The 23,566-nt window shown below is 41.3% G+C and overlaps 1 protein-coding gene across 7 annotated transcripts in view; it reads right to left on the reverse strand.

Moving 5' to 3' along the window:
* Positions 1–21,359, reverse strand: part of Slc16a7 (solute carrier family 16 member 7) — a 142,086-nt gene extending 120,727 nt beyond the window's left edge. For 2 of the 7 annotated variants that reach the window (XM_075954808.1, XM_075954805.1), the window contains exons 1-2: positions 21,063–21,325; positions 15,736–15,855 (exon numbers count right to left, since the gene is read on the reverse strand). The gene's annotated coding sequence lies outside the window, so the exon portion shown is untranslated. Of the gene's footprint in view, positions 1–12,690; positions 13,201–15,735; positions 15,856–21,062 lie in introns of those variants that run through there. The other 5 variants (XM_075954803.1, XM_075954809.1, XM_075954804.1 and 2 more) reach the window with 5 other exon arrangements.
* Between the last annotated feature and the right edge of the window lie 2,207 nt (positions 21,360–23,566).

The raw sequence follows: 23,566 nt of genomic DNA on the forward strand, positions 1-23,566 counted from the left end.
GTCTAGATTACACCAGCTGTACAAGCAAGAAGGCTTGAGTTCAGATCGCCAAAACCCAGATAAAAAGCTGGTATGGCAGTCATGAGCATCTGTAACCCTAGTACTGGACAGGAGGAAAAAAAAAAAACCCTGGAGCTCACTGCCAGCCACTGTAACCAATAGGCGAGAGACAAGTTCAATGTGAGACCCTGTCTCAAAAAAATAAGGTGGAGGTGGGTACAGGGTGATGATACCCACACTGGCCTCTGACCTCACACACATATGTACATGTGTACATGCACCTATATACTCTCTCTCAGTATCCCTGACTCTTTATCTCTTCTCTGTCTCTCTCTCTGTCTCTCTCTCTGTCTCTCTCTCTCTCTCTCTGTCTCTCTCTCACACACACACACACATACACACACACACACACACACACACACACACACATACACACTTGCTTGACTAAAGGTCATAACAGTACATTTCTATCCCAGAAAGAATTCTACACCATAGGTGGGAGGAAGGAATGGTCCACACAGAAGCGAACACTGTGAACTGACCCATCTAGCTCAGAGCCTCTTCCGTTTATTATTGACAGATCACACCCACTCGGAGCAATCACTTCTACACAACTACTTACTCCCCACTTAAGCTTAAAAAGAGTTACATCAGCCTAAGGTTTAGATCTTCAAAAGTAAAGTCCTGTGTTGTGCATAAAAATATGATTAAATAGGCATCATAAAAGTGATAAATAGTTTTATCAGTTAACTTGTCTTTTGTTACGAAGGTGTTGCTTTACAAAGGACAAATATGTAATCTCCTTTCTGCTGGTGAAGCAACAACCTAGAACTCCACTGCCCAGCGAAGGGAATAAGGACATGCGCTTTCTGTCACCAACGGGCCCTGAAGGTTTCAGGTGCTAGGAATATGGCGAGGTGCTATCATGTAGAGTGTGGGGTGAGAACATCTCATTTCAAACATTGTCGTTATTATTTATAAACTTGGTGAATATTAGCAAATCACATTATGTTTTAATGTCTTAGTTCTTTTTCTGGAAAAACAGAAGGAAATAATGACAGTCCTTTCTATGTGTATGGATTAGACAAAATAACATATTAAGTATGCAGAATGGTGCCCGCCAACTGTAGCTTATTATCATATACACATGTGTTATGGACACATGCTCCATTCTCTCTCCTTACCCAAGGTCTCTGTCACAGTATACCTGTACCACACAGCCACCAGCTCAGTGGAGTGTTATCTTACAATTCCAGGAGCCAAGTCTGACCCCACGGCTACCTCACTGGGTGTGTGGACAGGACAGAGTTTTATAATTGGACTAACTCAGGGAGGAATAAAAATATGACAACACAAAGAATATAAGGTAGAAATATTTTTCCTCTCAATACAATATGAAGATATATTCATAAGCAATGGTGTTGTCCAAGAAAAAGAAATGAGCTCCTTGTACGGCGGTGAGTTCACTGTTTTTCTGTCAACCTTTCAATTGAAGCTATTTTGTAGTGTTTCACCGGCTGATGGACAATAACTTCAGGAACAATAGTGAGCAAATACTAAGGTAAATAATTTTTAAGTTTCTTTGATTTGATTTATTCAGTTTGGTAGAGCAAGACTATGTGAAGTAACCCATGGTACTAAACTGTAATTAAGTCTTAATGCAAATCTGTAATTTCTAAAGAAGTTCTCCTTTGAATCCTATACATATGAGAAGGGAAGACGCATGCCTAGTCACTCCGTTTACATAAAGACAAATGTGCATTGGAACAGAAGGTTAAAGGAAACTGTTCTTAAAGTCTAAATGCTGGCTTTACATACACCTAAAATCAGAGCTTTAGAGATGATAGAAAACAATGGATTTTTTGATATTTTCATTATAATCATTTTACAAGTGTAAACATATAACAGGAAAAAAATCATGAAAGTATATACTCATAATTTCTACATAGCAAAAGAAGTCAATCCCTAAGTCAAATAGTGTTTCTATTACCAAACATGCTTTGGCTGCCTGGTCTCTGCCTGTGGACTGCTGCCATGTTTCCCCGTTACTGATGGACTCTTATCCCTCTGGAACCAAAAGCTCAATTCAACTCTTTCTTGTATAAGTTGCCTTGGTCATGGTGTTTTATCACAGGACCTGAAAAGTTGTTAGTATGCCTACTGCCATCACTCAGCAGGGAAGAACCAGGTCGGCACAACCTGGTGTCAGGTGCTGTCACAAATCTTACTTTAGTTGGAGACAGAGTATCATAAAAAAAAAAAAAAATTAAATGAATCTGGGGTTGGGTCTGGGAAAGGATTAACAACAATTTCTGAAATGTCCTTGGATTCATTTTAGCCTTTTACACTATGCATTAACTTCAAGCAGCCTTCTCAGTACTGACAATTTTGAATTATAAGTTTATAAATTATAAAGCTGAAATACTCATCAATTCTGAAAAATATTGAAGATGTCTCACATCCTGTCTATCAAATATTCAGCAAATATTTAAGTATGCAAGAGAAACACATGCATTTTATGAGTATGAGATTATTTTTATCTTTAACAAATAGTAAAGTTGCTTTGAAATCAATTCATGGCATATTAATAAGTAGTTTATTGGTAAATTTATGTACGCATAATTATTTCATATATCTATGTACCCAGGGCCACATAAAAATAATTCCAGCAGAAAAAAAATACTTTCACAAATAGAAAAGGTCGAAGAAGCTCTCTTCTTCTATAAAATTTCAGTAATGTCATTTCCTAACCAAATGGTATGCTTATTTATACTCTATATAAAGTTGAGTGCTATTCTAACCAAGCAGCATTTGATGATTATGTTAACAATGAGGGATGACTCTCTCTCACTCTTTCTATCTAAAATCTATCTATCTATCTATCCATCTCTGTGTGTGCGCGCACACATGTATGCATATGTGTGTGTGTATTGATGCCTGTAGAAGTGTCATGAGCAAGAAATTATATAAATAATATATTCATAGAACTAAAGATAAATTGAATTGATAATACAGGAATAGAAAGCATTTACTTTCTATGTAATGGGGGAAATGAGGCTAAGAATAATACTAAAACAGTGAAGAGATCTTGTCCTCACACCACACTATTAACTCAAAAATTATTCAATGGAAAATGTAGGGTTAACTGTCAACTAAGCCAGTCACCTAGCCAAACAATGCCTTTATGTCATGACATACAGCGATTAAAACTTACAAAGTCTTATCTTAGATAAATCTTCATCAGAAGAAGATTTAAAAATAAGATTTTAAATCTTATTCTGATTTAAAATGCTAAAGTACTAAAATATCCTGCTGAGCCTATGTAGGAGTTCTCTTCATCTTCTAAATGCCTGCTAGGGAAAGTGTGGAAGAAAACACACTGCCCGAGCAATGCCTCTGCTCTAGAAATGCAGAGATTAATTGCTGTGAACTCTACTTTTCTTGAGAATAAAAGTGACCCAGTTCTTCATCCTGCTTACTAAATACCCCCTTCTTGCCACTCTCACCATCGGCCAAACTGAAACAACTGAATAACTAATCTAGCAGAGTCTTAAAGGTACACTGGGTTATTTTCCAAAATGAACGTCAACTAAAACAAAATTCAACAAATATTTGTTCACTCTATTTGTAAGAAATATCTAAAGATTTTTTTCATTAAAGCAAAGCATCCATCAATTTTGGAATAAGCTGAGGAAAATGAGCTTTATGAGAAAATAAGTGCATATTCAGATTATTTTAGTGAACTACCCAGAATGTCTGTTTTGAGGGACAAAAAAAGACACGATGTTTGTTATAGTTCTGGTTATCTAATTCTATTTGGTTTTACTCAAAATAATGACCAAATGGTTTACATTAAAAGCAAAAAGAAAAATCCCCACACAGGATACAATGAAGGCATTCTCAAGGCGCTTCCATGCTCAGTGGCTAACAAGTGCCCCTAAGTTTTCTACTATACATCTGCCTAGTGAAATCTCGCACAATGAAATGCCTGCTCTATTTATACCTAAAGGTTAGAGACCTGAGGTGGCGAAGTCACAAACCAATTGCTTTTGGCACCATGCTGTTGCTTGTCCTTTACGCTTTCTTTGTAGGTCTGGCTTCTGGGAACTATTGGGTTTCAGTGACCCTTGGGTATAATTTCCCCTTTTAGCGAAAGTGAAGCCCATTGCAGAGAACAGTCACCAACCCTCAGCTAGAGTTAATGCCAAGGACTGAGTCAAGTCGTAGTGTAGGAACCAGGTCAGGTGCACAGTGAGGCAATGCCAGGCTCCAGCAGGCCCCCTTTGTGATTGTCTGGCACCAGGGAGCTCGCAGGGATGAATACTCTTTTTATTTTGAGTACAGCGAAGTTTATGAAAATATTGCCACTTGCAAAAACCTCTTTACACTGATTAGAACTTAAGTTTTGCAAATCCAGGAGTGGATTTTTAGAGCAGGGGCCGCGTCATCCATGATGCTGATAGTGTATAAATAGTCACCGAGAGAAGGACGCCTGGGAATAGGGAGCTGTTCCCATCAGCACAGTGAATGTGACTAGACAGTGTTGATTTCACAGAGGTATCTGGGAGAACTCCATATCTGAGTTTCTTCCAGTCATGACACACATGTCTCACTATAAACCCGCTTCCCACCCTGGCAGGAAATCCTTCTAGCATGCTTTACATTAGCAGAATATAAAAGTCACAGAGAAAAGAAGAAAAGGGTTTGATCATGCTAACTGCCATATTTAAGACAAGATTTTACTGAAAATTTTAAACAAAATTCTACTGAAACTTTGTCACCCTGTGTGTGTTACGTTTCAGTACGGCAGGCATTTAAGACAGTCTGGAGCTGAGCGGTGGTGGCACACGTCTTTAACCCCAGCACTCGGGAGGCAGAGGCAGGCAGATGACTGTGAGTTCAAGGCCAGCCTGGTCTACAAGAGCTAGTTCCAGGAGAGGTTCCAAAAGCTACAGGGACACCCTGTCTCGAAAACCAAAAAATGAGACACAGTCTGGAGATGTAGAAAGGAAGACGGCCGTTTAAAGGAATGGGTAAACTCCAAAGCACGGGGACCTGTCTATCACAATTAAGAAAGAAGATAAAAGTGACAGCAGGTTCAGAGTAGTCTGCACCAAGGCCACATTTCTGCCTTCAGAACGCTGCTTCGCCGCTGTGCCCTCCAAGAAGGGGAGCACCGCGTTCTCACTTGGCAGAAGGTAGAAGGGCACGAGGCCCAACAGCTGCAGGAGGCCTTCATCCCAAGAAGCATGCATCGTCACAACCCCCACCCATTGAAGGCCCTACTGCAGAATGCTGTCATACTGCCTACCATGTTCCTATGTATGACCAAAGCCCTACAACCACAATGGCAAGTAATGACGTTTCACAAAATAGGGTTTGATTCAACGATAAAATAAAGCCGTGACACTCTGACAGCATGCTGGTCCCTTTTAATAACATGAGAAGCACATCCAAACCATTCTTTTTCAATCATTAGGGATTTGATTTATTTTTTAAATGCCCCCTCCCTCTGCTAGAGTCCAATCCATCTATTTAAAAGTATTTTTTACCCTGTGATACAGTCTGGAACCATGTGCTTCCTGGAGGCTCCAGGGTGTCTACTGTACACGTTAATCCTACTTAGCATCATAAGAGACTGATCCAGAATACTAGTTATAATCCTATAATGTTTCCAACTTGACCTTTTATTGCAATGCTCACAGAAGATGTCTTATATATTCAGGAAGACCTGCTTTACATAATTCCCTCTTGTGTGAATTACTGGTTTCAGTCCTTTGGTTTTTGTGAACAACTTGAAAAGAACAATTGTTGGAAAAAGCACATAATCTGCTATTCTGGCCTGTCTACGAAAGCATTCAATTAACAATAGAGCACTAAAAAACAAATATGAAACATTGTAAATTGGTAAATAAATGAGAATTAAGAATTTTAAAAAAATGGAACATTTCTTGTTTTCCTTCTTATCCCTCTGCCATGAAAGACTGTTCTGTGGGTGATGCTATTGTACCTGATAATTTCTCATACTTCCTTTGAGGGTCAAGAAAGTGATTTTTAATTGCAATGTGTGAAGCAAACCTGTCATAGTTTCTATTCTTTGTTGCAGTGATAAAATACTCTGAAAAAGGCAACTCAAGACCAAGCCTTTATTCTAACTCACAGTTCAAAATACAGTCTGTGACGGTACAGAAATCACAAAAACAAGAGCTAGAAGCAGGCGGTCACATTGATCCACAGTCAAGAAACAGCCATGAATGTGTTCTACTGCCCAGTTTGCTTGCTTTCTCCATTTATCCAATCTAGGATCCTCTGTCCAGGAATAGTCCTGCCCAGAGACAAGACAGGTCTTCGCACATCAAAAAATATAGCTATCTCAATCCCCCACAGGAAAACCAAAGGCCCACGTCCAGGTGATTTCTCTTCTGCAGTATCCATGATTTCCCTCGAGCATGGCATATGGACAAACAAGGGGGTGTCAGTCCTGCAGGACAGAAAAACACAGGAGACAGAAGGGTGTGTGCGTGCACAAACTTCTCAACCTTTTCCCTAACTCACCTGGGCGTTTCTATAACATGTTCAGTACTAGATTGTGGTAACAATGACCGTAGCTGTTGAGCCTGCCAGGTGGCTTGCAGAGCTATATAAAATGACACATATAAAAGCCTCACTTCCCAAACACTGGCACACAAACCACATCAAATGTGTTACCTATCTTCTCTTTCTCACTTTCCAATCCCTAAAATCTAAGTTTGTAAAACCTTTTGAAAAACTTTCAGACACCAAGAGAGTGAATAGGCATTAGGACTCAGGACCGCACCCTATAACTGTGCTATCTGGGGAGAAAACTTGAGAATCACCAAGGCTTTCCAGCTGTTAGCCTGGCGACAATCCCAAGTTCAATGAGTGTCCCTGTCTCATTGGAGTAAGACAGAGGATTCAAGAACAGGACACATGAAATCCTTCTCTGGCCTTAGCACCTGTACATGCATATGTGCAAATATCACACTCACAACACTGGCACATGTACAGAAAAATTCATTAAATTTCATTAATAATTAATATATTAATCAATGATCTGAGTTTATCTCACATAGGATATTAAGTACTATTACTTAGAGACAAGGCCTAATACAAAAGAGGATTAATAAAATGAGGAACAATTTAAAATATCTTGAAACTAAAAATGTTGGACAGAATGGTCACTCCTAAAAAATGAAACTTAAAAGACGTACATACATAAGCAATGTCATCATAAATATTGGTGTGTCTTAGCAAATAGTTACAATTAAATTTATAAAAGATTAAATATCTTTAGGCGTGTGTCCTCCATTTGTGTGGAAACATAGAAAACATATGTAGATAACAAACCCAGGTTCTTACTAAGACAGACTAATAAATCTATGTTATTAATAAAAATACAATTAAAAACAATAAATATCTATACATTTACTCAATGGGTTATTTTTCTTACATTAATAGCATGTGTTAATTAAAAATTAATGATGAAAGAAAGTGATCAATCGCCACATGAGTTTCAGATCTGATATTTGCATGTCCTCCCGTGGCAGGTCATTATTGTGTGTAATTAATGTTCTCCCCATAGCCTGGTGGCCAGATAACTCTCCATAGAGATGCTAATGCAGCCCATGGGACAGCATTCATATTTTCTTAGGCTCCCTGCAGCTTCTTCCTGTCATTCACTTTTCTCTAGCTCCATATTATTTGGTCATATCTAATAGAGAGATGGTTTTGTGTTATCTGCCTCAAGTTCAGACACAAAGAAGAGCTCTTACAGTAAACGTCCATCCAGTTTACTTCCCCAAGTTTCAGTTTCTAGTGGTCAACTACAATCCAAAGGTAATGATTGCAAGATTCCAGAAATAAGAATTCAGACATTTAAAATTAGATGGCATTCCAAGCTGCACGACGAAGGCTTGTACTCCCACTCTTTGCCAACCATGGCACAAATTATCACTGTCCAGTGTATCCGATAGTATGCTTGCTGCTATGCTGGCACTATATTGTCTATGTTCATCTGACATTAACTGTACTTAACAATTCTCAAATAGGCAAGAGAAATGGTCCTGATAGTCTAAACACACCAAAGAGTTGCCATAAAGAGCTTACTTGAAGTGACCACACAAAAAATTTATATGAAAGATGTATGTAGAGGAAAAGCTGATCAATACTACTGCTAGGTTAAGGCATTACTGGGGTCTGGAAATGCATCCCCTGTGGATATGCAGGGACTACTGGCAGTGAGTTCCATTGATTCTTTTTCTTCTGAAAGTAGGTCTTGCTTTAGAAAAATACATCAAGCACTTTAGTGATACACAATGGTTAAGTAGAACCAACATGACTATTAGGAAGGGAGACTACACCACACAAGAGAAAGAAAAAGAAGAAAGAGTCCAATGTTAAGAGGCAAAAAGCTGAGATAGGGAGCTGCAAAGAATACTAGATGCAGAAAGAAAATGAGGCCTCCTTCTTTAAAAGCCAGTATTTTTCAATAAAAATTTGAAGAAGCATCAGTGTTAAGAGCTGACTTAATGTTGTAATATACAGTGCAATGCTTTGGCTAGCAAAGAATTTAGTCTCAGCAAAAAAACAAGTTAGAATATTCACGTTTTAAATTTTCTGAAGGTGTATTCCAATCTGTGTCATAATTACAAAAATTTCTCATTTGTTGTATAAGGAGATCTTCCTACTAGTTCTATACATCTATGCCAATCCTTCCCATTGGCAGCTCAGTGCTCTCTCCTGTCAAACAGTAAGGAGAAGTTCCACCTCACTGGGCTAGTATGCTTGCTTATGAGGTAAGGTTTGGGATGCTTCTGAAATAGGGCTGGTGCACAATGGTGTACTTGACAACCAACAATTACCTTATTAGTCATTAAAAAGAAAAATAATAGTGTACTGACCAAAATGCCTATAGTAAGTGAAAGCAGAGATACGACAGGAGTCCTGGCAGTCAACAGAAAATAGTCAACTTATCAAATGAATAAATTAATTAGATAAATGATTGTTCACAAGTCTACACTTTGACATCACAGATTCTTCAATAAAACCCTTACTTTAAATAGTCACTAATTAATTCAAATAGTTCATATATTGAGTATAAGGGACAGTGTTCTAGATAAACACTCCAAACACTCATGGCAGTGGCTCTAACAAATGCGGTAATATGGCCCTTTTGTTGGGCATACTTCTCCACTTATCCATATGCTTCCTATGTTCAGTTTTGCAGTACCTGAAATGACCACCTCCTCTCTTAACCGGGGCCAGTTTGTTCTCTTCGCTTCACTAACACCTGACACCTGCATCATAAGACATAGATCTCTGAAATTCTAGAGCAAACATTTTTAAAGTACAAAATAATATGTGTCTTACACTTTGGAAGCTAATTTACAGCTACCCAGTTTTCCCCTGTAGACAGAGCAGTCTAGAACATATGGAAACACACTGGTGTAGCTCCCTTAAAAACAACAGACAACAGGCTGGATGCAGCCCCCAACGCGGTAATTTGTCATCTACCGTTCAAGACAAATATGTTCTCTGCTGTTCATTTTAAGACTTAGTTCTATGTTTGATTTTATCTTTAATTAGTGAACATATTTCTGAAATTATAGTATCATGGGAGAGTTGGACCTGGAAAAAATTTTATTATATTTTTCCCAAGCCTCTCTGCAGAATGGGTGACCTAGAATCCATAATAATTTACTGATTTCCACTGATTTAAGTTGTAGGAGGTAGATCGGCATGCTATCTGCATCTTCCTTGCCCTGGAATATCTGCAGAGGCAGAGACTCTCAGGGCACTCTAATGGGCATCTTACCTTATAAGTGTTCATGCTCCCTACCTGTAAATTAGTATGATCTGTCCTACATGGCAATAGAGATGAGAAGAGATACTGTGTTTAAGAAAGCACATACAACAGAGGCATATAAATGCTATCAATAGTCCTGTTGATACATATTTTACATTCTGAGGTGAACAGCTGTTAAGTCATGGTAACATGATCATCTTCCTCATTGTGGTGGAAATATTTAAGTGTGCATCTGTGCACAACCACATCTATGTGGAGACCAAAGAATTCCCCTCGAAATGACCCTTGAGATATCCAAATGTCACCACTAGCTCTCAAAGCTAAATGAAAACTTCCGATTGGACATTTTTTGGAAGATTATATCAATAACTGAGTATTCTCATATAGACTCCAGAAACCAGAAAATTTTACATAGTGGAAAGATGCATAATATCAGGAATTCAAGATGCTCTCTGTATCATGAACTTTCTATTTGGCTTAGGGTGTGAAATGTTGTATTAAAACTCATAAATGTTATGTAAAAAAAGAATCCTCATGAATAAGAAAGTTCTTCCTGAAAATACACAAAAATATAATCAAATGGAAATCAATGATCACATCAATCATTTATAAGTTAAAAATATTATTTACTCTCACAAAACAAACCAAGAAATGGGCTTTTCCTAACTGTTCTGAAAACGAGAAAGCTTGGCTCTGTGAGCTGATAAACATATTTTAGTCACACAGCTTAGTCATTGCTAAGTCAAAAATTCCACAGAGATCTACCTTTTCAAATCCAAAGTCAAAACCTACAGAGACTGAGAAAATGGTGAAATGCTAAAAATAAAAATTACAAAATGAGACAGACCACAGAGATATGGCATTCCAGTTTTACCAGCAGCTTATCTCAGAGACATAACTGTTTACTCTTTTTTAATTATTCATATAAGCACATAGGAAGAAAGCATGATCTGCTTTAATCACAATCATCACTGGGGATCTAAAAGAGTATTTATTAGAACAGTCTGAAAAAAAGGTCACACCCTCTACCTTTAGATATGTAAAAGTTTTCTTCAGAGTTCCTCTACTCTGTTCGGTCCTCCACTGGCACTCACCATGAAATGGTGCCCTCCATGGCTTCTGCCATCCCTTAAAAATGAACTGAAAGGTGGGATTCTGAATTACTTTCAGGTCATCATGGTTCTTGCCTGGCATGGGAAGTCCTTCTGTATATGTTTTGCATATACAGAGCAGAATAAAGAATCTGCTTTGGCCTGTGATAGGGTAGAATAGAGCTATGTAGGGAAAATTAAACTGAATTCTGGGAGAGAGTAGGCGGAGTCAAGAGAAGCCAGGCAGCCACCAGAGGGGAAAGACGTGAGCTGCAAGCCAGAACCTTGCCAGTAAGTCACAGCCATGTGGTAATACGCAGATTAATAGAAATGAGTTAAATTAAGATGTAAGAGCTAGCCAATAAGAAGCTAGAGCTAATAGGCCAAGCAGTGACTTAATTAATACAGTTTCTATGTGGTTATTTCCAGGCTGGGCACCCGGGAGTGAACAAGTGGCCTCCTACTATACTTGCCTCTTTTGAGTTCATAAGCAATAAGATTTTGATATTTCCTTATGTTTCCTCTTGCCTTGGAATGGTCTCTTCAATTATTTTAGTATATATTAATTTTATTTTATGTGTATGTGGCTGTGTGCCTGGGTGTATATATGTGCACCACATGAAGGTATTGCCATGAAGTCAGAGAGGCATCAGATTTTTTTGGACCTAGAGTGGCAGACAGTTGTGCTGGTAACCCCTGAGCCATCTCTCTGAACCCCAAATACTGCCTCTAAATAGGAAGAAAAGTTTGTCATCCTTGCTAAATATGTAATAAACCTAAACTTATTTCACTATACTAGTCTCTTGTTTTAAACATTTCTCCTTTTTTTCTTCTAAATTACTGAAAACACACAGCAGCACTGAATACTTAAAAATACTAAAAGTTAGGCATGTTTTGAGGTTAACAGTCTAAATCTAGAAAGCTCCACCAAGAAGAGGTGTAACCTTGGCAAAATATTTCACCCCATGCATTAATTATCTCATGAATAACCTAAATATAAAAAAAAAAAAACAGTATCTCCTAAGGCTTTTGAAGATCACAGATAAAGTACAATAGGTTACTGTCTTAAAACACTATGACCAAAAGGGAAGTCTAAGAGAAGAGGGTTTATCTGGTTTACACTTCCACATCATCATCATTATCTAAGGAGTCAGGACAGAAACTCTAACAGGGCAGGAAGCTAGAGGCAGGAGCTGATACAGAGGCCATCGAGGAGTTCTGCTTACTGGCTTGCTCCCCTGCTTGCTCAGCCTGCATTTTTTTTTTAAGAACTAGGGACCAGCAGCCCAGAGATGGGCCCTCCCCCTTTGATTGCTAATTGAGAAAATCCTGGTTCTTATAGACACATTTCCTCAAGTGAAGCCCCTTGCTAATTAATGACTCTAGCTTGTGTCAAGTTGATACACAAAACCACCCAGTACAACTAACCCCTTGTCAACTTGACACACAAACATCTCACTATTAAGCCACAACCCTTCCTTTCTTATTCACCCCCAAGATTCCACATTAAAAACATAAATAACTTAAAAGTTCCCGTCTTTACAAATTCAAACACATTAAAATTTCAGTCTCTTTAAAGTTGCCAATTTCTTCCTAAATCTGAAGTCTTTTAAATTTCAACATCTCTCAATTATGGAATATAATAAAATTAAAAATAAACCAAATACTTTCTTACTTCAAAAGGGAAAAAAATCAGGGCAGTCACGAGCTGAACCAAGCAAAACCAAATCCCAATAGTATAAATAACTCAATGCCAAACTATCTGGGACTCACGATCTAGACTCCTCTGCCCTCTGCAGCACACACAGCTTGTCCTTTAGGCTCTGATTGGCTCCACTCCACTGCTGCTGATCTTGGTGGTCATTCCAGGGTACTGGCATCTCCAAATGCTGAGGACTTCTGCTGCAACTGGGCTGCACTTTCACCAATAGCCTCCCATAGGCTCTCTCCATGGTGCCAAGCCTCAGCACCATGTTACCCCTTCAGTCCTTCCCTTCAACTGCCACTGAGGCTGCAGCTTCCCCAGTGGCTTTTCCTGGCCTCTCACGGTATCAGTCCTCAGAAGCTCCTCATGACCCCTTCATGCCTTCAAAACCAGTACCAACTGGGTGACACCAAATCTGGCTCCCAGGACAAGGTACAGCCTTGGCCACCTCGGAAGCAGTTTCTGTGTGCTCTTGGAAACGACTACCCAGAAGATTTCACCTCAGTGATGCCAGTCTCTTCTCCACCACTGCTAATTGCTTAGCACCAGCCATCTAGCATCAACTGTCCTAGAAATACAAAGTTTCACTTCTTTGGCCAGCTTCTCGTTAATTACTTACAGCTGACTCTTCAGTCCCAAGTAACCGGAACGACAACAGAATCTTAATTCAAAATAGCAAACGGCTCTAATGAAGTCTTTAAACTTCCCTCTGAACTTTCACAAGCCAGGCAGGCCTCCATCTTCTTCACTGTCCTCAATGTTCTGATCTTCCAAGCTCTTAAAGAACATTCCACTAAGCTCTTAACCGTCAGTGGATTTTCTAGACCAAAGTTCCAGCATCATTTTACAACCCTCCCCCAAACATGGTCACGTTTATCCTAGCAATACCCCTCTGTGATGGTACAAATTTGTCTTATTTAGGGTTTCTATGGCACTGATGAAGCATCGTGACTGAAGAGCAAGTTGGGGAGCACAGAGTTTATTTGGCTCACACGTCCACAGCACTGTCCATTACTGAAGGAAGTCAGGACAGGAACTCACACAGGGCAGGAACCTGGAGGCAGGAGCTAGTACAAAGGCCATGGAGAAGTACTGTGCACTGTCCTGTTTCCGCTGGTTTGCTCAGCCTGCTTTATTACAGAACCCAGGACCAGACCAGGGATTGCACCACCCACAATGGGCTGGATCATCCCAAGTCATTAACTAATTATGATAATTATAGCTGTATCTCATGGAGGCATTTCCTCACCTGAGGCTCCTTTCTCTCTGATGCCTCTAGTTTGTGTCAAGTTGATACAAAACCAGCCAGTATGGTTACCTAATTTCCAGTTGAAATCACAATTTAAAGGGAGGTTTCTTTCCTTCATTCCATCCCAGTGGCTTCTTCACTTGTTAATTCATTACCCTGAGGCTACACACAAGGACATGGTCATTCTGGGATCATAAAGGAGTTGTTCTAGAAGTAGATGCCAGACACATGTGGTAGCATGCTTTCTGGCCATCCCACGTCACCTCACTAGGTTATACTGATGATCAAATATGTCATGAAGGGCAGAAGGGCTATGATCACGGACGTTGTAGATATGTGTCTAGACTTTCCTAAACTTGAATGCTTCAAGAATTCAACATTCATGAAAAAGACCCAGTTGACATGAGATTCCCCTCTGTATGCTGTGAATATGTTTTATTACCATCAGTTAATAAAAAAAAATCTGCTTTAGGCCTGACAGGGCAAAAGAGAGCTAGGCAGGAATTCTAAGCAGAGAAAGAGGAGAAAAGTAGGCGGAGTCAAGAAAAAATGCCAAGGGAGACAGATGCCGGAACTTTACCTGGTAAGCCACAGCCTTGTGGCAATATACAGAATAATAGAAATGGGTTGAATTAGTTAATAAGAAGCCTAAGCTAATAGGCCAAACAGTGTTGTAATTAATATAGCTTCTGTGTAATGATTTCGGGTCTGTGTGGCCGGGAAATGAACAAGCAGCCTCCGCCTACACCCAGCCAGCTCACAGGAGAGGAAACATAAGGCAGGTAAGCTGTCAGCACAGATACATAGGTACTCTCTCAACTAAGGCAGAGATTTGTCTACGTTTCCTGCAATCCCACAATCCACCAAATGGCCAAAGAAGACATAAAGAAACAAAAGGCATATACAAAAGCTGCTGTCACAGTGGGTGTAAGATGAATAAAATACATGAAATGCAATGTCATTTAGAAAGCTTCTCTGACCTATCCCAGGTCAGACAAAATGTGAATGTAGAGTCTAAGCTCGACCCTCACGGTAAAATTAATACTAGGAACAAAAATACTAGAACGTGACAGGATTTTGGGCTGAAGGGGTAGTATGACCCAAGACACGATGTTGGGGATAGAATGAAGATGGAGAAGGCACAGAAACAGTTCAGTTTGGTTTGGTTTGGATGACAGTAAGAGGTGAGCCTGGGAAAGCTGTTCCCAGTGATATGCTTTGGGGACACATGTAGTGGGAACTGCCGATATCATTATTATTACTTATCTGCAGGTTGCGGGGGTGGGGTCTGCTGCACGAAGAGCATCTTACTGCATGTGTATTTCAGATGTATAACTGTCACAGCTAAAAAAAATGACGGTGAGAACAAAGGAAGGAGGAAAGAGGTCTTTCAAATGTCAAGATGAATGTGACACCAGTGAAGGAGATGCGGAAACAGTAAGAGAGAAAGAAAAAGACGAGGAAGGAAGGAGAAACAGGGTAAAGGACCACAGCATGCTGGAGGTAACCGTAGTGCAGCATAGGGAGCTGTCCAGCAGAAGCGTGTACATTTCTACGCAGGCCCAGAGTTCTGGTTACTTCTACATGCACTGCTGCACGCCTTTAATGCAGGGCTGAGAACTGAGCCCGGGGCTTCACGCATGTAAAGCGATCTACAAGCGGAGCTACATCCCTAACCCAGGCCATTGCTTTAAAATATGGCCTCTTGGTCCTTAGGTTACTGATGATAGATATGAGTTTAAGATTACAGAATCCCAGTCCCTCTCTGGGACTATGCATTTTAAAAATGCCCACCATAATATGCCACTATATACCACCCTCAATGAGGAGAAACTAATGCCCGCCATGCCGCCGATACACAAACCTTTGAGACTGTGAGTTAAATGAATACATTTCATTTCCCAGGTACCTGCTTCAGAATTCAGTTCAGCAGAGTATGTCTGACCGATACACAATTGTGCCAGGTGACAGCTTCAAATGGAATCTAATGAAGAATAAAAATAGTTTCACACTATAATTAGTGAAGAAATGAGCAAGGGTTTGCAATAGTTTTCTTTAGACTACCTATGTTTTGTATAAGTTTTTTTTATCTAAACAAACATTTTGCTTTTGATTGAAAGTTATTGTATTTATGACAGCTGTTGCCAAATATGAATAACTGCTTTCTGTAATTAAACCACATGAACACTGACATGGAAATACCCATAAACTGCACAACACCTTTAACAGAAAAGAAAACTAAAGAAAAGAAGAAGAAAAATAAAAACTCCCTCAGCACAGTATAGCTGCCACTCAGGAAACTTGTGTGGTTTTTCAGAAACTCCTTTGGGATTTCCATGAATATTAATGAAGATGCTGGCAATGGTTTTATTTTTAGGTCAGGAAAATTATTTACAAAATATGTGCATCGTTTATCAGTACTGATACATATGAATATACTGGAAAGGTCTCTGGCGAACCCAAGTATAAATTACTCCAGCCCTACCTGGACTACTTTTATTATTGTTAAGCTCAGTGTTCAATTTGTAATTAATTATTTTCATCTTTTATAGTGCTAGGGGTGGAACCCTGGGATGTTTGCATTCTAATCTAATATTTTTATTTCTCAGTTCATGTCCACGGAGGTCCCATGTCTTTACTGGTTATTACAGATGGATGGGGCTGTTAATATTTACTCTTCTACAAATCGTCTGTCAGGCTGCTCTGTCGTATGGTGGGTGTTAAACACCGAATCTTCAAACAGGCAGACTGGCCTTTGAGCCCAACACTTAAGTGACCAAGTAAGAAAAAAAACTCTCTCTGAAATTCTTTTAAATGTTCTACTACTCATTGAGTAACACTATAAAGACATTTGCCAATGCTTTTCCTGACGTATTGATCCAAATGTTCTTCTTCTGCTGCTGCTTTTATTTTTAATCATTATATAAGTATCTTTTGTAGCCCAGAATGGCCTCTGGATAGCTATGAACTTGAGACTGGTCATGGGGCTCTCGATTACCCTGTCTCTACCTCCCCAATGCTAGAATAGTGGACATGCATACCTGGCTGACCCTGCTCAGAAAGCCTGCCACAAAGCAGGATACAAAAAAAAAAAAATCAGTGTGTTCAATGTTTAATTATGTGCCACCAATAAGGCACCTAGTTGGGGTTTCCAATCAGTTAAGATAAAAAAGCCAGTGAATTTAGAAATGACCTGTTAAGCTCAAAGCCAGTATTAATATTGACTAGCTAGCACACCTTAAATTATTTCTATGCATGTGTTAGTTCTAAATACTATTGCATTTGGTCTTTCTAAACTACATGTAATGTGTTCTTTCTTCTATTTTACAAAGAAGGAATGGAGATTTGACAATGTTCGACAACTAGCCCTAACTGGTTAAAGAACAAGTAAATCATAATATAGACAGGCTAGCCCTCAGAGCACCTGCTTTGACCTCCGCTCTGTCCCATCCATATGGCTTCCCAGATCAGTCAGATATGATCTCCGTTCTCAAGACCAAGAAGTCAGGAAAACAAACAGAATGCTTCCCAAATAAGTAGAATTTAAGGTAAAAGGGAATGTCTGGTGGAAGAGACTTCCAGGTCAATGTCAAGAGAGGCCTGATGAAGACAGATGGCACCAAGTCATGGGAACAGGAGGGGCCTTGACCCCTGAAATAAGTTGGAGGATGGGCTATGAAGGGAGACATAGGCGGTGAAGGACATCTTTTGCAATTGTCTCACGGCATTGTATTTGCTGTGCATTTTTTATGACATTTCACATCATTATTGTCCTCTTGGATGTTAAAAATATTATAGAAGTTCAGCTCTCACATGGCATGAAGCAAAGCCAATTGCTCCCTCTTAAAAGCCATTTAAACCCAGCCCCTAAAGGAGTCTTGTGTATGTGTGACTAGCTCTCCTTTTTATTCAGAGCGGGCTTCACTCTGCTAGCATGGGATATGTGCTCCTTTTGCTACTTCCCTATGCAAGAGAAAACAGTTTTCTAATTCACACAAATGAGTCTCACAAACTAGATGGCTCAATTAAACGCAAAGAGTTCGTCCGAAGAATTTCAGCCATCCTGCCTTTGAGAACAGAATCCCTGTGGTACTTCCTGCCTGAAGTAGAGCTGGAGACATGGGAGCTTAGTGTGATCTTTGCTCGTTTCCTTCTCCTCCTCCTCTCTCTCAATATCCATGTCTGCTGCTCTTGACATTAGTCTGCCTGTAATCAGCCCTTCAGTAGAACCACGTGCCAGGCGCCAAAGGGCACCACAGACAAAGAAGTATTTGCTCTTGATTAATGTCATACAGGGCAGAACTTGTATCACAGAGATCTTATGATCCGACGGCCTGTGTGTCCCAGTTCTGTCACTGAGTAGCTGCTATAGCTTGAATCTGGTTTGTCCCCAACAACGCACACGTAGAGCCTGAAACACTTACAAAATGTTGTCGAGCTAAGAGGTGCCGAGGCCTTGAAAAAGCAGTTGAGATTGTCTGGGTATCACTCATACAGGAGTGACACTTCTCATGAAATCATTTAGGCCAAGTGGGACTCGGTTAGTGACCAGGAGAGCACTTTGATAAAACTTAAGACCATCCAACATGTTTGGCCACTTTGGCATGTGCCTGCTTACCCTACTACATTGCTATGTTATCATTTTCCAGGGAACACCGAGAAGACGCCAGCACCATGGCATTTGGGTTTTCCAGCCATCTATATCATGAAGCTAATTAATCTCTTTTTACAAATATGTAACCCAGCATCACATATTTTGTTAGAGCAACACAAAACAGACTTTGCTGATAGAGTAAGCCCTATAACTGTGCCTAAACAGTCTGTAAATAGAAGTATAGACCAATCTACCCTATAGGGTTCTTACACGCTAAAGAATAGCGACATGCTTGAAGACAGCATTCTAAAGACACTAAGGATTTTATACTGTGGCTTGGACTGTATGGCCACCATTGCTGCTCAACAGAGTTCCAGCATCTGGACTTTGCAGACCGCAATTCTCCAGCACCCTCTTACTTTCACTTTTAGTGATTCTCACTATGATGCCTTTCCCTTTGGGAAGTTTTGTGCCGACTTTGAAGGATAAAAATGTGTACAATGGTAGTCTCTCTGAACAAAATAATCTTGTGTGTGTGGGGGGGGGAATCCCTGCCACCGAGGAAACAATCTTGGTATCTGGCTCTTACTGACTTTATATTTAGCTTCCCTTTGTCATACAAATGTCTCCTAAGTGTTCGGTGAATGAGCACAGAATCAAAAGAAACATCTAGAGACAACCCTTTCGTGAGCCCAAAAATATAATTCTGGATATGGAGCAATTTTAAAGTCATTCTACCTTCCATATAGGTAGGAAGGATGAAAGTCTGAAACACAGGAGAGATGATATCAAAGAAACATGTATTCCTAGGAACATGGAATTGATAGGAGCGTGTCCTAATTTGTATATAAGAAACTGTTGGTGACTCTGCAGGTCACGTCAGAGAAGGGCGGTGCATGCCTGCAATCCCTGTCCCTGGGGAGCAGGGCCAGTGTGAAGTTTTCCTAGGCTGAACAGAGACTCCAAGGCCAGCCTGGCTAATTTAGCAAGAGTCTGCTTCAAAATAAAAGTAGAGATTTTTTAAAATCATTGCACAATGATAGAGCCCTAAGTTTAATCCTCTGCTACACCCTACAAAAATTCAGATTGTTAGTAAACAAACAACTCAGAAGGAAAGAGCAGTCTGTAGCTACGAAGTGTTCATGTGAGCATCTCTGAGTTGTAGCAGCACACCACACCTTAGCTTCCCTGTGTCACCATGTCCTTCCCTGTCCCTGGGATCATCGGTTACCCTCTCAGCTAGACGGACTTCAACGTGCAGCACTCAGGAGCAGAACATGGAGTTAGGATTGTCTCTTTGTCCTCATGTGACTTACCCCGTTCAACTCTCATCTTCACTCTGGGGCCTACACCCAACTCTGATTTTCCTGCCACCCTCTTAAACACACACCTTTAAAGTTGCGGTGACAGAATATGCAGTCACTGGAACCTAATCAGGCCTTGAAAGGCTTCCTCCGTCTGTGCTGACTGGGTTCAGCCTTGAAGACTGGAGTGCCAGCAAAGGGCATGTGTGCCCACGATTTTCTATTGCCAGGGTTTTAAGGGTCATGTTCGTCATTCCCTGCTATTTTTATTCTTTCGCTGCATTTCTTGGTGGTTTGACGAGGGAGGAGGACATGGACTATTAGCTTTGAATTGCTACTAGACAGTCCTCATTCAAGGTGGCCCACTCTTATTTCTCAACCAAAGTAAGTTAAAGAAACACTTGCAGAGAAATTGGTGTGCATGTGTATGTGTGTGTGTGTGTGTGTGTGTGTTGTGTGCCTGCCTAAGCACTACTTCCCCAAGTGTAACAAGACTAGTCCAACCAGGAATGAGAGATGCCTAGAGCACTACCACCCCTCCCAAAGCGATCTGCTGTCCTCTCTGCTAGCAGAAGTAGAAAGGGACAGTGAGCCAGAAGGGATGCAGCATCCTCCGAGGCTCACAGCCACCTGTGCTACCTGGCCAAGACTGGCAAGGCAAGCCCAGAGTGGTGAAGTGGCCCAGAAAGCTCAGAGGACCTCAGGGTGGTGCAGGCTCTTCTCAGGCTCCTGCAAGATACCACAACCCTTAGGCCAGGCCACAATCCTCTCCTGCATCCACCTTGCCAGCAGCTTCTACCTAGGATTCCTGGGGACCTAAACAAAACACCTTCCCTTCTTCCCAGGCGAAGGTCTTCTGCTGAAAGAGCAGCTGTTCCCTTCACGTACTTCCCCACCCATCCACACCCACTGCAAGGACACCACCCGGGATGCTGTGAGTCCGGGAAAGATGCTGGGGAGCAGCTCAGGAGCACTCGCCTGGCGGGCCCGCTTGACGTCCTGCCGTGCCCGGACCAGAGTGGCACCAGCTGTGGAGTTGGTGACCTGAACCCTGCGACCTCTGGATCCCCGGACCTCAGGGACCTGGTAGCTCCTGCCCGAGCCCGCGCCCTCTCGGCTTGGGGATTTTTGTCTATATAAGGGCTCACGACACACGGCGAGCGCGGGCTGGCAGTCGGGCTGGCCGTCGGGCTGCGGGTTCTCCGCACCCGCCTGCGGTCCTTAGGTAGCCGCACTTTCCCTCCTCCCGCCTCGTCCTCCTCCTCCCGTCCTCCCGGGGAGCACCGCCTTTACCTGGCTCTGGCACCCGGTGCGCGCACCGCCGCTCTCCCGATCCCCCCGCCCAGCTGCAGCCGCCTGGCCTCGCTGTCACCGGCTGAATGGAATTATTTATTTATTTATGTCCCCTGACGTGTCCTCGCCTGGCGAGGCCTGGGGGGGAGGGGAGGTGCGGGAGCAGAGGCGGGTTGGGGTGCCCGGGAGCGCGCCTGGGTGCGGTGCGGGGGAGGACGCGGGAGGAGGGCGCGGGCTGGGGGCTCGGGGAAGGGAGGCGCACTGAGCATGCTCCTGAGGACGCCGCGGCTGGCACTTGTCGGCGCCGGCTCTGTGGCTCCTGACACTCCACTTCGGATTTTAGCTCTGACCAGGAGCGATCTGTGGTGGCTGGGCCGCCCAGACTAGCTCCTAGCCCTCTGCTTTGGCGCCCAACCTGAAGAGGCAGGTGTGAGGTGGCTGGAGAGACCTGGGCTGTTATGCAATCTCGAGATAAGGATGCCAAGAGGAGCCAGCAGAAGGCAGAGAAAAGAGCAAGACCTCTTTATGAGCTAGGGCAGAAGCGGCTGTGTGAATCACCCGTTCATTCATTCGGTTAGGATTTCTGTAAGGAAGGGAGTGCTGGCCTGATTGAGGACAGAGAAAGAGATTATGGTCAGAGCCAAATCCCCCCCCCCCCCGCCCGCCCATGTAAAAGACAAAGGGGGAACAGAAAACAGTACATACAATAAGACACTGAAAATTTGAGAGTTCCGGGGCGGCGGTGGCAGAGTAGGGGGTAGGGGTGTCGATTGCAACTAATTTCTTTCCTATTTCTAACTCACATTATTTACATTTTGAAGACAGGATTTGGTTTTTGACAAAGAATGCTAAGGATAATAATGGCAATCCCCACAGATGTGGATTTGGTTTCTTCCCCTAACATGCCCTCTTTGGGGAAGTTAAAAAGAGGAAGGGTTGGAATTGGAGGGTTGGACAACTCCCAAGACTGGTTTTCTTTAGTATCTTTAAGTGGGACTCTCTACTTAGACAAAAACTGTGTGGAGGAGTAAGTGCTTGATTTGAAAATTTGGTCCAAGTTTACTGCCCGTATAACTGGCCTTTCCCCCCCTAATTTCATAATGCAATACTCCATTAGATGCAGTCTACAATTCCTCAAGTTATACACTCTTGGAGACAAACACAGTAGGTGGTTCCTCTTGGATAACGTTCATAACATCTTACTTCGTCCCAACTAGTCAGTCTGTATGCAAAGGCAGAATTTGAATATCGACCTCTACAATTACAAAAGAGGAATATTGTTTCCCTAAGACTTAAGCACTACAATATATAAAGTAATTGGAAGATAATTTTAAAGGATCAAATTACGCCCGGTGTTGGTGTCATGTGCCTTTTATCCCAGTACTTGGGAGGTAGAAGCAGGTGGGTTTCTGCAAGTCTGAGGCCAGGCTGGTCTACAGAGTGAGTTCCAAGACAGCCAGAACTGTTACATAGAGAAACCATGTCTCGGAAAAAAAAAAAAATCCCACAAACAAACAAAAAATATCAAGTGGTTCCAAATGTAGCAGCCAAAAAGTTCAGTGGGTAAAGATGCTTGCCAACAAGTTGGGTGACCAGAGTGGCATCTACATAGCAGAGAGGAGCTGCTCTTTCAAGCTGCCCTCTGACCTCCACACCCCTGGCAAACATGTCCATGTACACACATGTACACATACAATATGCACAAAATAATAATAATAAATGTTAAATGTTTTTAAAGAATGCTATAATTTTAAAAATAAAAGTTAAGGCAGAAAATTCTAGAAATGACCAGTTTTCTGAGGAGAAAAAAAATCAGCATAAACGGATATTTGTAGACGGTAGCAATTGAGTATCTAACAAAGACTATAAATTTCTCTGTTTCATTGCCAAAAAAAAAAGAGTGATAAGCATTTAAAAGAAACAACATAAAGACATAGCAAGGTCATGTTCTTGGGTATTTGTTATTAAGATTTTTTTTTGCTCATTCATCACTTTTATTTCTTTTCTAAGAAGAGGAAGCACAAGAAAATATACGGTTCTTGAATTTAATCTGTTCTCCCCTTCCCTTCTCTTGTATGTTTTATTTTTATACCATTCTTTCTCCAGTCTCTTGTCTTATTTAATAATCCATTACTGAGTTTGCAAAGGTCATCACTAGACATTTTAGAAGCATAGCATGCTATTATGGTGTTGTTTTTCCAGTATTTAAATATGAATCCAAGATGGCTTTGTGGTGCAGCTGAGGCAGGAAGACCAGAGGTTCCAATCTACAAAGTGAGTTCAGGGGCATCAAGAGCTGCTAATGAGCTAATGCTTCCAAACAGTCGGGTCCTCAACCTTCCTAATGCTATGACCCTTTAATACAGTTCCCCATGTTCTGGTGACCCCCAACCATAAAGTTACCTCATTGCTACTTCATAACTGTAGTTTTGCTACTCTTATGAACTGTAATATAAGTATCTTATATGAAGGGTGTCTGATATGCAGTCCGCAAGGGGATGGCC

Source organism: Microtus pennsylvanicus, chromosome 20 (assembly GCF_037038515.1).
Source record: "Microtus pennsylvanicus isolate mMicPen1 chromosome 20, mMicPen1.hap1, whole genome shotgun sequence".
NCBI classification, from domain to species: domain Eukaryota; kingdom Metazoa; phylum Chordata; class Mammalia; order Rodentia; family Cricetidae; genus Microtus; species Microtus pennsylvanicus.